The 12,748-nt window shown below is 45.9% G+C and overlaps 1 long non-coding RNA gene across 1 annotated transcript in view; it reads left to right on the top strand.

The window, feature by feature from the left end:
* The window catches only part of LOC115029214 (uncharacterized), a 52,264-nt gene that overhangs the window by 17,044 nt on the left and 22,472 nt on the right, over positions 1 to 12,748 (top strand). Inside the window, exon 3 of the long non-coding RNA XR_003834769.2 lies at positions 78 to 253. This is a non-coding gene — a long non-coding RNA (uncharacterized LOC115029214). The remainder of the gene's footprint in view (positions 1 to 77; positions 254 to 12,748) is intronic.

The following is a 12,748-nucleotide window of genomic DNA, read 5'->3' as shown; positions in this document are numbered from 1 at the left end:
CAGGTAGAGAAAGATGGCAGAAGTGATGGGGAGCTCTGAAGGTTGGTGAGAAAATGAGTGCTATGATCTTGTTCTAGAACGATTCTGAAGGCAGCAGAACAGAGCAGGACTGAAGGCCACCAAGGGGATTTCAACTCTTCAGAAAAATAAATGACTCACCTTCGCACAAAGAGCAAGAATCACAGAGGTCAGATTGTCTCCTCCTGCCCATCAGGGACAGAGTCCCCGATCTTTGGCTTGCTCCATCTGGCAGGTAAGAGATGGGAAGTCTCCTTTCCCTCAATCTGCAGCATCCCTGGCATCCCTGGGGAGTGTTGGCACAGAACCCACCTCCCAGGACCTGAGCATCCATTTTTTCATCAACTTCATGTTTTGAGAACCCCAGCTCTAGCCTTGGGGCCCATTCCCTGCATCCTGTCTCCTGGAGCAGGCCTAAGCAGCCTAGACAGCATGCTTCTGGATTGCCGTCACATTGGACCAGGAAGAGAACAGGAAGAGGAACTCAGCTAGGGTGGTTATCTCCAGTATTCGTGCAGAAAAATGAGCCTCCATGACTTGGGTGGGGCTTTGAACAGGACCCTCCTATTAGCGTTGCCAAGGAGGCAGAAATAAAACCACCATGTCCCCTGGTTTTCTGTCCTGGAGGAGGATATGTGACTAGAGCTACCTTTTCTTCAGCAAGATTTTTATTGTTACATTGATTGATTGATTGATTGATTGAGGGTGCCCTGCTAACAGTGTAGAAGCCACAGGACAATCTGCAAAGGTCTGTCTTGCAGATTGTCTAGCAGAAAAGATCTTTATACACTGAACTAGCTCGCAGCCCCATTCAGCAAGCTTCTTTAAATGAAGTCCAGCTTTGTCTTTTACAGTCTATAAGGGTCATTGCACCCATTTCCCAGATAGACAGGCCAGGGCTTAGGGCAGGAATTCAGGCTTCCTTCACAGTTTCTGGTCTGCACAGGAGAAAGGACAGTGGTCTTTTCTATTCCTGAGCTAGCTTGTGCGGCACCTGGGTCCCTCCCCCCGCCCCCCATGCTGCTCAGGTCTCATAATAAAGATGCTTCTCCAGTGTGTTCTAATTTTAACTGTCATTAGGACCTGTGTACCCTACAAGGCTGGCAGTCACACACCCATTGCACGAGCCAGCTGCTTTTTCTCTCTTGGCAATAGGACTTCAGTGGAGCAGGAACACTGTGCAAATGCCGTGAGCACCTTGCTTTGTGACACATGCTTCTCTAAGAATCTTAGGCTCTCCAGAACTCTCCACCATCTCTGGCACAGACTGCATTGTGGGATGGTGAGAGCCAAAGGATTGTGGGGGAGGGGTTTGAGGATGAAGGTCATGTGAGCTACTACTGGGCAGTCACAGCTGGTTATGCCCTCTGTCCTCCAAGCAGCTCCACATGAAACAGTGTGGAATTCTGTCAATCCTCAGTTTCCTACCGGCCCTCTGGGGGAGATGGGTCAGTGAAGGAGGCCATCTGCAGGTAGGGAACAGGGTGACCATCATATTCACACTCAAAAAAGCTCAGACTCTGGACATTTCTGATTAGGGATGCTCAATTTTTACTGGTTATTTCCTGCAGAATGGCTCCAAACCACCTCCCTCACTTCATTCCTTTATTCCTTCTTTCCTCTTTCCTTTCTTCCTCTCTTCTTCCTTTCCTCCATCCCTCTCTCCCTCAATCCCTTCCTCCTTCCTTTCTTCTTTTCCTTCCTTGATGGACTCTGTGTAGCCCAGGCTGGCCTCAAATTCAAGCTCCTCCCCCTTAGCTTCCCGGGTCCTGGATTACAGCCTGTGCCAACACACCCACCAGGTTCTGCATTTCTCTGCTTTGGGGCTTGAAGGCTGCAGCAGAACATCCCCAAGCCTGCCAGGAGCCAGAAACTCTCTCATTTCTCCCCTCCCCCTTTCTCATTGGTTTTGAGGCGTGAGTTCCAGGGAGCTCCTGAGGGCTGGGATTGGAAGAGGGTCAGACAGGGCAGAAAACAGATTACAGACCCAGGCCTGGAGTGTGATCTAGCCTTTTGCATCCCTGCAAGAATGGGTCTGGTGCTTTGCTCCAACCTTGACCCACTGAAGCAAGATGCCACAAGATGTCACAAGATGCCAGGGCCACACCATCTCAGGTCATGGAACTTCAGTGGTGGTTAGAAAAGACTGGGTGGTACAGACCCTGCCTAACCTTCCTGGGCCTCTGAGGATATCTGCCTTCCAATGGGAGACAGAGATTGGAGAGCTTGGCACTGTCAGAGGCAGGGTGGCCACGTTCAGCTTCCTAAAAGAAATCTCAAGAGTGTGATATTCTATTTTATCATCTTTTAGTTTATTTTGAGACCAGGTCTCACCAAGGGACTCTGGCTATCCTGGAACTCACTACATAGACCAGGCTGGCCTCAAATCTAGATCCTCCTGCCTCTGCCCCTTTGTTGCTGGGATTAAAGGTGCATCACCCCACCAGGCTTGATGTGTGTGATATTCTAAAATGGGGAGGTGGCCCGAATGGTCGTGCTTGTCTCGTGTGTGCAAGGCTCTGGGTTCCCTGGCACGGTGGCAATAAGTAATGTGATATTTCATGTTCCTGCAAACTGTAGTCTGGCAGCATGCCCTCTCTACAAGTACTGCAAGCCTGTGTGACAGATGGGGAAACTGAGGCATAGAGAGTTTATGGTCTCTCTCTATAATCTCTTTTCTTGAAACTACAGGATCAGGGCCAGAACTACAAAGTTCATGACCAGCAAGACTGTCCATGGGACAAACAGATAACTGAGACCAGACATAGCCAGTCCTACCCATGTCCTGGGCCCCTTCATGGTGTCAGGTGGGGAGGAACCAGACGCCTCTGACCTCCACTTACAGTCTCTGTGTGGGTGGGTTGTCATAGACCTGTCTGTCACTGAGGTGTTCCGCACTCCATGATTTCCTCACATACGAAATGAGAATCCCATTGTCTGCTCTTTCTGATGCTTAAGGAAACTGACACTCGCTGGATAGATCTAGGGGTTCAAACCTGGGATAAATGCTTGGGGAAGCATTTTTCTCCTGATGGGTCCTCTATCCAGGAGATGAGAGTTAACTTGGAGCTAATTGTAAAGTATAACATTTTCTAATTTGTTTTTAGATTCAATTTCTCTTTTTGGCCTTCTAGTCTGAAAATCTTGGGGTGCGGTCACAGTGACTTCCTGGAGGCATTAGCCAGAAGAGCAGGTGGGATCCCTGGCCTGTGGAATGGGGGGTAGTGTCAGTGTGCTCCTCTGGGTGTACCTGATCTGTCTTGGTTCCCTGGGTCTCAGCAGCAAGCATGGAAGCTCAGCTTAGCTGAGCCCAGAAGAAGTCAGTTGGGCTGTCTGGTGCCCTAGGCTTCCTTCAACATACTTGGTCCATCTCACCGTATAGCCTGTCAAGGCTCCCTGCATGTCTGCTTCATGATCTTACATCACTGCACACACTGTTGTGCCCTGCGACAAGTCCTTACTCACCCCTGCAGTTCCAGCACACCTATCTCCTCTGTGGATCCCCTGCTGTCTTAGTCAGGGTTTCTATTCCTGCACAAACATCATGACCAAGAAGCAAGTTGGGGAGGAAAGGGTTTATTCGGCTTACACTTCCATACTGCTGTTCATCACCAAAGGAAGTCAGGACTGGAACTCAAGCAGGTCAGAAAGCAGGAGCTGATGCAGAGGCCATGGAGGGATGTTCTTTACTGGCTTGCCTCCCCTGGCTTGCTCAGCCTACTCTCTTATACCCAAGACTACCAGCCCAGGGATGGTCCCACCCACAAGGGGCCTTTCCCCCTTGATCACTAATTGAGAAAATGCCTTACAGTTGGATCTCATGGAGGCATCTCCTCAACTGAAGCTCCTTTCTCTGTGATAACTCCAGCTGTGTCAAGTTGACACAAAACTAGCCAGTACACCTGGGTTACTGGCTATTATCCCCTCCTGTAGCTTACCCTGTCATGACCCATCCACCTGCTCCCAGAGTGCCCTGTGCCTACTCCCTCAACCTTGTATTTCTAGTGATTTTTTTTCCAAGGCCAACCTGGAAGAAGAGCCAGAGCTATGCTGGACCCTAGCCAGCTTTGGGCCCATGGAGAAAGCTTCTACATCCTTGCTTGGCCCCTAAGTGATGCTTAAGCAATTTGGCTTGATAGTTGGCACACAGATGTCTTGTTAGAATGGAGACAAGGCTGATCTCAGGCAGGTGGCTTTGCTGCAAGACACAGAACTCCTGGGGGCTTGGAACTGCTTGTTCCCTTGGGTAGTACTCAGAGCACCTCAAGTCTGCTGTCTAGATAGAGTGCTAGCTGGCCTAGCATGCCTTGCCTCCAATCTGACCTACTGAGAGACTCCAACTCTATCAATCTGCCCTCAACCTGAGTGTGTGTGTGTGTGTGTGTGTGTGTGTGTGTGTGCGCGTGCGTGTGTGTGTGTGCACGCTACAGGACAGAGGATCCTGCTTCTGTTTATGTCTGGGTAGCAGCTCTCATGCTTTGGATAAGCCCCAAGCAGGGTCACATGGAAACCAGGACTGGGTGATTTCCCAGGGATAATGTGCTTCACCTGCAATTCTAGCACCAACTAGGCTCAACTTGAGATCAGCTGAAATTGGGCATATTCAGGATCAAATGGCTGTAGACCACTGGTGCCTCTGGCCTGACCTCCTCATATTCAGGCCAATCCCATTTGGGGGTGAGGGGCAGGATCTTCCTTTCCTAACCTACTTCTAGTGTTTGGAGCTGGTCTTTGGGGGCCCTGCTATGGTGTGGAGACAGGAAACAGGAACACTGTCTTGGCTGTAGTCAGATTTGCTCTCCTCTGAGCTGGGAAGCAGGGTTCCTGTCCCGGTTGACTTGCTGTGTTACTCTGGTTATTGTCACTGGGCTTCAGTTTTCTTTGCTAAAATGTATCAGTTGTACAAAGTCTACGAATAATTAAGATTTCTAAAGCTAGGTATGGTGCCTACCTGTAATTCCAGCTTGGAAGACTGAGGCAGGAACATTAAAAATTCAAGGACAAGCCTTACATGGTGGTACTTAGGAGGCAGAGGCAGAGGCAGACAGATTTCTATGAGTTTGAGGCCATCCTGGTATACAAAGTGAATTCCAGCATGGTTAGGACCACATAAAGACATACCATCTCAATAAAATAAAATAAAATAAAATAAAATAAAATAGCATTTCCTGGATTGTCAGTTCATTTAATCCCCATCAACCTGATGAGGAAGGGTTGTTTAAAGAACTAGAGGCACAGGAATGGCTCAACAACGAGGTTAAATAACCCTCTCCTGGTCTCACAGTAAAGACATGAAGACGGGGGTTACAGCCCAGTTTTCTGACCGACTGAATGCAGATGCACAAGTATGGGGGCTTCCAGACTGTAACCATGGCAACCGCAGAGCTCATTTGTAGCTTGTCAAGTAACTTTCCAGTGCTATTGCACTGACTACCTATGACAAGCCCCACTGGAGTCCCACACTATAAAGGAGTAAACTGAGGCACACTATGGAATTTGAGCAACATCACCCAGTTACCAGTTAAGAGTAAAATCTAGGAAGTCTGACTTTGGGATTTACAAGAGCATGATGACCAAATCTCTCACAGTGTAGGATATGGTGCACAGTAGGTCCTCAATAAATAATCACTGAAAGACTAATACACAGAATAAATAATACACTGTGGACCAGTGTGCTTTCGCTTCTCTTGAGTCAATGCCTAGATGTGGGTTTGTTTGCTGAATATCTAAGAGTGTGTTACAAGTGTGTTTGCCTTTATCAGAAATTGGTGGGAATCTGGTGATATTGCTCTGGTGTTTAGAGTCCTGAGTTCAACTCCTAGCACAACATAAATTGGGCAAAGCAGCACACCCCTGTAGTCCTAGTATTCAGGAGGTTGAGACAGGAGGATCAGAAATTAAGGGTCATCCTCAGTTACATGGCAAATTTTAGGTCAGCCTGGGCTACCTGTGAAACAGAAAATGGAGAGCCAAGCAAACTCTTTTTCAGGTATTTGCACACATTGGTTACCTGCAATCCAAAAGGGCATTGTTTACCCCATATTATTTATATAGTTGATATTACCTGTCACTCATCTAAGCTATTCTGGCCAGTATAAATGGTAATTCTTTGTTGTTGCGATTTTTCAATTCTGCAATGACTAATGACACTGAGGATATTGGACATTTCTCACGTGCATGCACCGTTTTTGATGAAGTAACTAGTTGAGTCTTTGGCCCACTTCGATTGGGCCACTGGCTTTGTCATTCCTGAGTTCAAAGAGTCTTCATGTAAATTCCTGATATAAGATCTTTGTCAATCTATGAACGTGTTGCAGGTATTTCTCCATACCTGGGGCGTGTCTGGTCACTCTCCTAACCCGAGGGACATGTGCTTCCCATGGCTTGTTTACCAGAATCTCCTGGGTTTTCTTCTTGATGTTTTATAAGTTTTAGCTTTTGAGGTTGAGATGTATAAGTGATTGATTTTGACTCTGTCTTTGTGAATTGCCCATGTGAGGTAGAGTCAAAGCTCATACAAACAGCTGTATGTGTTTCATACTATATCTGGAGCTGTTTAGCTGTTGCTCTTAATTTGTTCCTAGCTTGCATTCTGGGTTTTGTTTTTGCTTTTGATTTTTGTTTTTTTTTTTCCTTTGTGACTTTAATTTATCACCTTATATGATCCAGTTTGTCTTCTTAGATATCAATTATACTACTCTCCTCCTCCTCCTTTTTTTTGGGGGGGGCAGTGGGGGTTCTAGAGAGAGTTTCTCTTTGTAACCTGGCTGTACTGTAACTCGCTCTATAGAACAGGCTAGCCTCAAATTCAGAGATCCACTTGCCTCTGCCTCCCCAGTATTGCAATTATACTTCTTTTAAAAATAGTTGACTTAGATTATTTTCCCTATGCCATGTATGACAAAACTCTAGAATCCTGGGCTCTTAGGAACATCGGAGTCTATACAATAGGCATTCGATACATATTTGTAACTATTCTAACTCCCTTGTCAAATAATGTTACCTGTGTCACTAGCTGTAAGTATTCTGTAGTTACAAAGTATTCCTGGTTATCCCTCCTGTGAGCTTGTCTTTTAACCTCCCACAAACAGGATCACTGAATACATTGTTGCTATTATTTTGAGCAAAGTGTCTGTTGTGGCAGGGGGTAGTAATCCAAATTTATTAGAATAGTAGAAAAAGAAAACCTGTCTTTTGGTTTGAGGACATTTTGCTCTGAAGTGAGTTCCACACTTCTGCCAAGTGACTCTTCTGTACCTCAGTTCTTGAATATATAAAATGGGGATACTGTTGTCCTGGCAGTCTTGACCTGATGAAAAGAGGATGTTAGGCAAAGGAGAAAGTCTGTGGAGTTAGTTGTCCCAAGCGATAGCCTTCTTTTTCTTTCCTTTTTTCTTTTTCATTTCGTTTTTTTCCTTATATCCAGACGATGAAAGTTTGATAAGTCTTGGGTTCACATGTTTTTGCTTGAAGAATATTTTCTTCTGGTTACTGATTTAAGATCGTCTAGGTTTTTTTGGTGGGGGGCAAAGAAAGGGGTTTCACATAAAAGCCTCTCACTCCTCATTTTCCTTTCTAACATTTTATTCTTTTTAAGAATAAATTCTTGGGGCTGAAGAGATGGTTCAGCAGTTAAGAGCACTGGCTGCTCTTCCAGAAGACCTGGGCTCAATTCCTAGCACCCACATGGCAGTTCACAACTGTCTATAATTCCAGTTCCAGGGGACCTGACACCCTCACACAGGCATATGAGCAGGGAAAACACGAAATAAAATAAATAAATATTTTTTAAAAGAAGAGATTATTTTCTAAAAAAAATATATCCTGATTACAGTTCTCTCTCCATCTACTCCTCCAAATTTCTCTCTACCTCCTTACTCCTCCAAATCCATTCCTTTTTTTCCTTATTAGAAAAGAACAGGCTTCTAAGAATTAGCAGCAAAACACAGCAGCAAATATATAAATATAAAAAGATAAAACAAAATGTAATAACATAAAACAAAAACCATCACATTGAAGTTGGGCCAGGTAAACTAACAGAAGGAAAAGAGTCCAAGAGAAGGAGCAAGAATCAGAGACTCACTCGTTCCCACACTCAGGAGCCCCATAGAAACACTACATGAAAGCTATAATATATACTCGAAGACCTGGTGCGGACTTGTGTTAGACCCTAGGCTTGCTGCGTCAGTCTCTGTAAGCTCATACGAGCTTTGTTCGGTTGATTTAGAGAGGTTTGCTCTCCTGGTGTCCTTTGTCTCCTCTGGCTCCACACTCAGGGATTCCCTGAGCTCTGAAGGGGGGAATTTGGTAGAGAAGTCCCACGTAGAGCTGAGTGTTTCTAAGGTCTCTTTTTGTGTGTCATGTCTGCCCAAGGCTCTCTGGATTTGTTCCCATCTTCTGCAGGACGAAGCTTCTCCACTGACAGCTGAATCAAGCACAGATCATATTAATCTTTTTGATAGCTGAGCACTCTGTTGCTATTTTTTTAAACAAGTTGCTGTCTGGTGTATGAATTATGATTAAAAAACCATTTCTTTTCCCTTTTCTTATTCTTTCTTCAGTACTCTTCCTCTCTTTCGTAGTCTGAGGCTTTGACTGGGATAACTTTCTCTTTAAAGAACTTCCTTTTGCGTTTGTGTGTGGTGTGTGCACATCTGTGTGCAGGTGCACACGTTCGTGCCCTGGCATGCAAAAACCAGAGCAGGATGTCAAGTGTCTTCCTGAATCCACCTTTACTTTTTTTTTTTTTTTCTCAAGACAGGGTCTCTTATTGAACTGGAAGCTTGTCATTTTGGAAAGATTGACAGGCCAGTGGGCTCCCTGTCGGCAGTGCCCAAGGTTGCAGTTACAGGTGTGTGCAGCCATGGCCACATTTTTATGTGGGTCCTGTGGATTTGAACTCAGGTCCCAAGGCCATCTCCCTAGCTTCTTAAGAAGTTCATTTTACATATCTTTCGAGGCAGATCGAGTATAGACAGATTTTCTCAGCTTTTGTTTTATTTGAGACAGTCTTGTCTTTTCATTCACTTCTGAAGGATAACTTGGCAGGAAACAAAATTTGTAGTTGACATTTTTTTTTCTGTCAACTCTTTAAATATTTCATCTTACTCCTTTTTTGCAGGCATGGTGTCTGGGAAGCATGATTCAGTCCTTATATTTGTTCTCATACATTTTATTTCTTCCTTTCTTTTTTCTTGTACTTATTTCTTCATCTTTGTTTTTCTGTAGAAGGGAGAGGCAGAGACAGAGAGAGACAGAAAGACAGAGACAGAGAGAGGGAGACAAGAAAGAGAGGGAGAGAGAGAACGAGAGAGTGAGAGAGGAGTATGCAGTATTCCTTTAGTCTCCTGTGTCTGTGTGGGTCTGACATTAATTCTGGGAAGTTCCCAGTCATTAAAGCTTCAAATACTTTTTTTTTCTGGTCCCTTCTGTTACACATACAACAGATGAGTAAGCCCCACAATTCTGTTCTGTTTCACTCCACCTATATCCTCTTTGCAACCCGGCTTTGGAAGTTTGTATGGTTGTGTCCTCAAGATCAGACTCTTCTATACTATATCCCATCTCCTAATGAGCCTTTGAAGGCCACTGGATGATATTTACTGCTACTTTCTGTCACCTTCACCTTATTTCTTTGAGACAGGATCTCTAATTGCACTTAGAGATAAGCCCATTGTCTTAGTCAGGGTTTCTATTCCTGCACGAACATCATGACCAAGAAGCAAGTTGGGGAGGAAAAGGTTTATTCAGCTTATACTTCCATGCTGCTGTTCATTACCAAGGAAGTCAGAACTGGAACTCAAGCAGATCAGGAAGCAGGAGCTGATGCAGAGGCCATGGAGGGATGTTCTTTACTGGCTTGCTTCCCCTGGCTTGCTCAGCCTGCTCTCTTATAGAACTAAGACTACCAGCCCAGAGATGGCACCACCCACAAGGGGACCTCCCACTTTGATCACTAATTGAGAAAGTTGGATCTCTTACAGTGGAGGCCTTTCCCCAACTGAAGCTCCTTTCTCTGTGATAACTCCAGCTGTGTCAAGTTGACACAAAACTAGCCAGTACACCCATAGACAGATCTCCCCTTACAAAACTGGTGTTGCAGGTGTGTGCACGTCTATGGCAGATTTTATCATGGGTGTTAGGGATTTGAACTCAGGTCCTTATGTTTATACAGTAAGTGCACTCACCCACTGAGCCATGAGACAACTCACCTTCCACCTGACTCTCTCCCGAGGCTCAAGTCTTGCGAAACTGGGTCTGCTTTTCATCACTTGTAGCTTGCTTCTTCTCAGATATCACAGAAATGAAACCCACCAGCATGCAGCCCTTGTGTCTGGCTTCTTTCCCTTAGCACAGGGCTGGTGAAAGTCTCCAAGCCTCCATATGTTTTAGTAGCATTGTCCTTTTGATATCAAGGTAATTCTCTTAATCCATTCATTTGTCATTCCTGTGTCTGACACATGGTGAACCAGTGGATGACTGTTAAAAGGCTGAGTAGATAAATGGTGGCTAAAGGCAGAGACTCCTTTTTAAATGGTCAGAACCAAGCTCTGCTGGGAATCAGAGGGGCCAGCATGATGGCACTTGTCATTTGTTATTTTGGAGTACTCTTATCCTATGCCCTCTCTTGTGCTGGGTTGAGACAGGTGGATCCTGCCCACCCACTCTGAGTTGATTGTTTTGATGAGGGACTAACTACTCCCCAAAGAGCATTCAGGCAGATGGAAGGGTCAGAAAGGAAGAGCAGGGGAGAGTGTGGGTGGAAGACAGAGAAAAAGTGAGGGTATATTGGGGAAACCAGCAGGGCAGTCACTTAGCACAGGATATAGGCTTAGACAGGTTTCTTAGAGAAGCCAAGGCCTGCCGTGGATAGCATCTCCTAGCCCATGGAGGAAGGGTGTCCCTGCAGAAGGAGCAGTCATGTGATAGCTCACGGGTAGAGGAGAAAGTCCAGCTTCAGAATGAGGGGCAGTCAGAGATGAGGCTGGAGAGGTCCTGGGGCAGATGTGGAGAGCCCATAAGTCTTACCAGGTGTGTGACTTTTATTAGGAAGTCGACTGGGACCACTGAAGGCACTTAAGCTGCAAAGCAATAGAATTAAGGTCTGCTCAGTGGAGAAGAGACAGAATGCATGAGTAGAGACTGGAGTGAGTGTGGGGAGGGTTAAGCTGCCTAGATTTGGAGAGAGCAGTTTCAATGAAATGATCAAGGCTAGTAGAGAGGTTACCATACCAAGACCTAGGATGTCATTGTTCTCTGTGTCTGTCTGTCTGTCTTCTGTCTGTCTGTCTCTCTCTGTGTTCTCTCTCTCTCTCTCTCTCTCTGTGTGTGTGTGTGTGTGTGTGTGTGTGTGCTCGCGCAGGCTTGCACATGAATGTGAGTGCATGTGCCTCACCAGCTGAGCCAAGTTAACTGATCCATGAGTCCCGGGGATCCTCCTGTCCTTCCCTCCCTGGTTCTGTGATAACAAGTATATGCCACCATGTCTGACAATGAGAAAATAAAAATATTCTTATTTTATTTTACATGTTTGAATGTTTTGTTTTCATGTATGTATGTACACCATGCAAGTATTAGGTGGCCACAGAGAGCGGAAGAGGACATAAGAGCTTCAGGCATTTGTGAGGCACTATGTAGGTGCTAGGAACTGAACCCAGGTTCTCTTAAAGAGCGGTAAGTGCTCTGAACCACTGGGCCATCTCTTTGGTCCCCATGTCTGGCATTTATGATGTGGGTTCTGGGGATGAAACTCAGGTCCTCATGCTAGCAAGGTAAGCACTTTACTCACTGAGCCATCTTCCTAACCCCTGGGACTGATCTTATGTGAGGTGGGGACAGTGAACAGAGATAGAACAGCAGATTTGGGACTTGGCAATAGAATAGACAGCAGTTGCAATCTTAGGAGAGAGAGCAAGTAAGGAGGAAGGGATGGGGGCGGAGACAACAGGCAAAGGTGGGAGCTACAGAGTCATATGTCTGAAAAGCCTTCAAAGCCCAAGAGGCAGCTGGGCATTTGAGTCTGGGAAGGAAACCAGGCTAGGCCTGCTGACCTGGGTGTGAGCAATGGGATGCAAAGCACCTGAAGATCCAGGCTTGGAAGTTGTGTGGTGTCCTTGAAGACCTAATCTAAGGCCAAAGCAAATTGAGAGCCAACTCCAATCAAAACACGCAAGAACCGACTCAGCCTCTTGGTGGGAAAAGCTTCCACGTGTTAGGAAGATCTTCCAGGTAATGCAAGATCGAACTAATGAGAGACCGGATGGGCCCAACAAGGTAGCAGCAGGCAGGGTCCGCAGTGAAGGGTGCAGGGCACCTGAATGAGGCTTGACTTTAGGGAGAGAAGGGTATGGAACAATGTTGTCAAGGGAAAGGGCCAGTTCCCATTTATGAAGAGCAGCTCCTGTTTGTCTGAGCAGCTCAGCCGGTTCCCAATGTCATAAAGCACTTTGAACTTGCTCCTGCCCTCATAAGGCAGATAGTGGAAAGTGCACTTTACTGGTGGCTTCTCAGTTCTAGTGACCCTGTTAGGGCTATCTGCTGGGAAGTTGGCTCTATAGGTGAAGTTATGGAGGATCAGGGAGTCTCTCCCCCACCTCCCGTGAGAATGCCTGTGCTGATGGCACACACACAAAATAATATTTGCTGTTTTTCTCTCCAAGGAGCAAGACATCCCCATAACGCTTTGCTTGGAGGAGAGACTTCATAGTGGAGGAGAGACTTCATAGTGGAG

This window comes from Mus caroli, unplaced genomic scaffold, assembly GCF_978045245.1.
Source record: "Mus caroli unplaced genomic scaffold, Mus_caroli_1 scaffold_12, whole genome shotgun sequence".
NCBI classification, from domain to species: Eukaryota; Metazoa; Chordata; class Mammalia; order Rodentia; family Muridae; genus Mus; species Mus caroli.
Note: the sequence above shows the minus strand (reverse complement) of the source record. Positions and strands in the feature narration are given on the sequence as shown.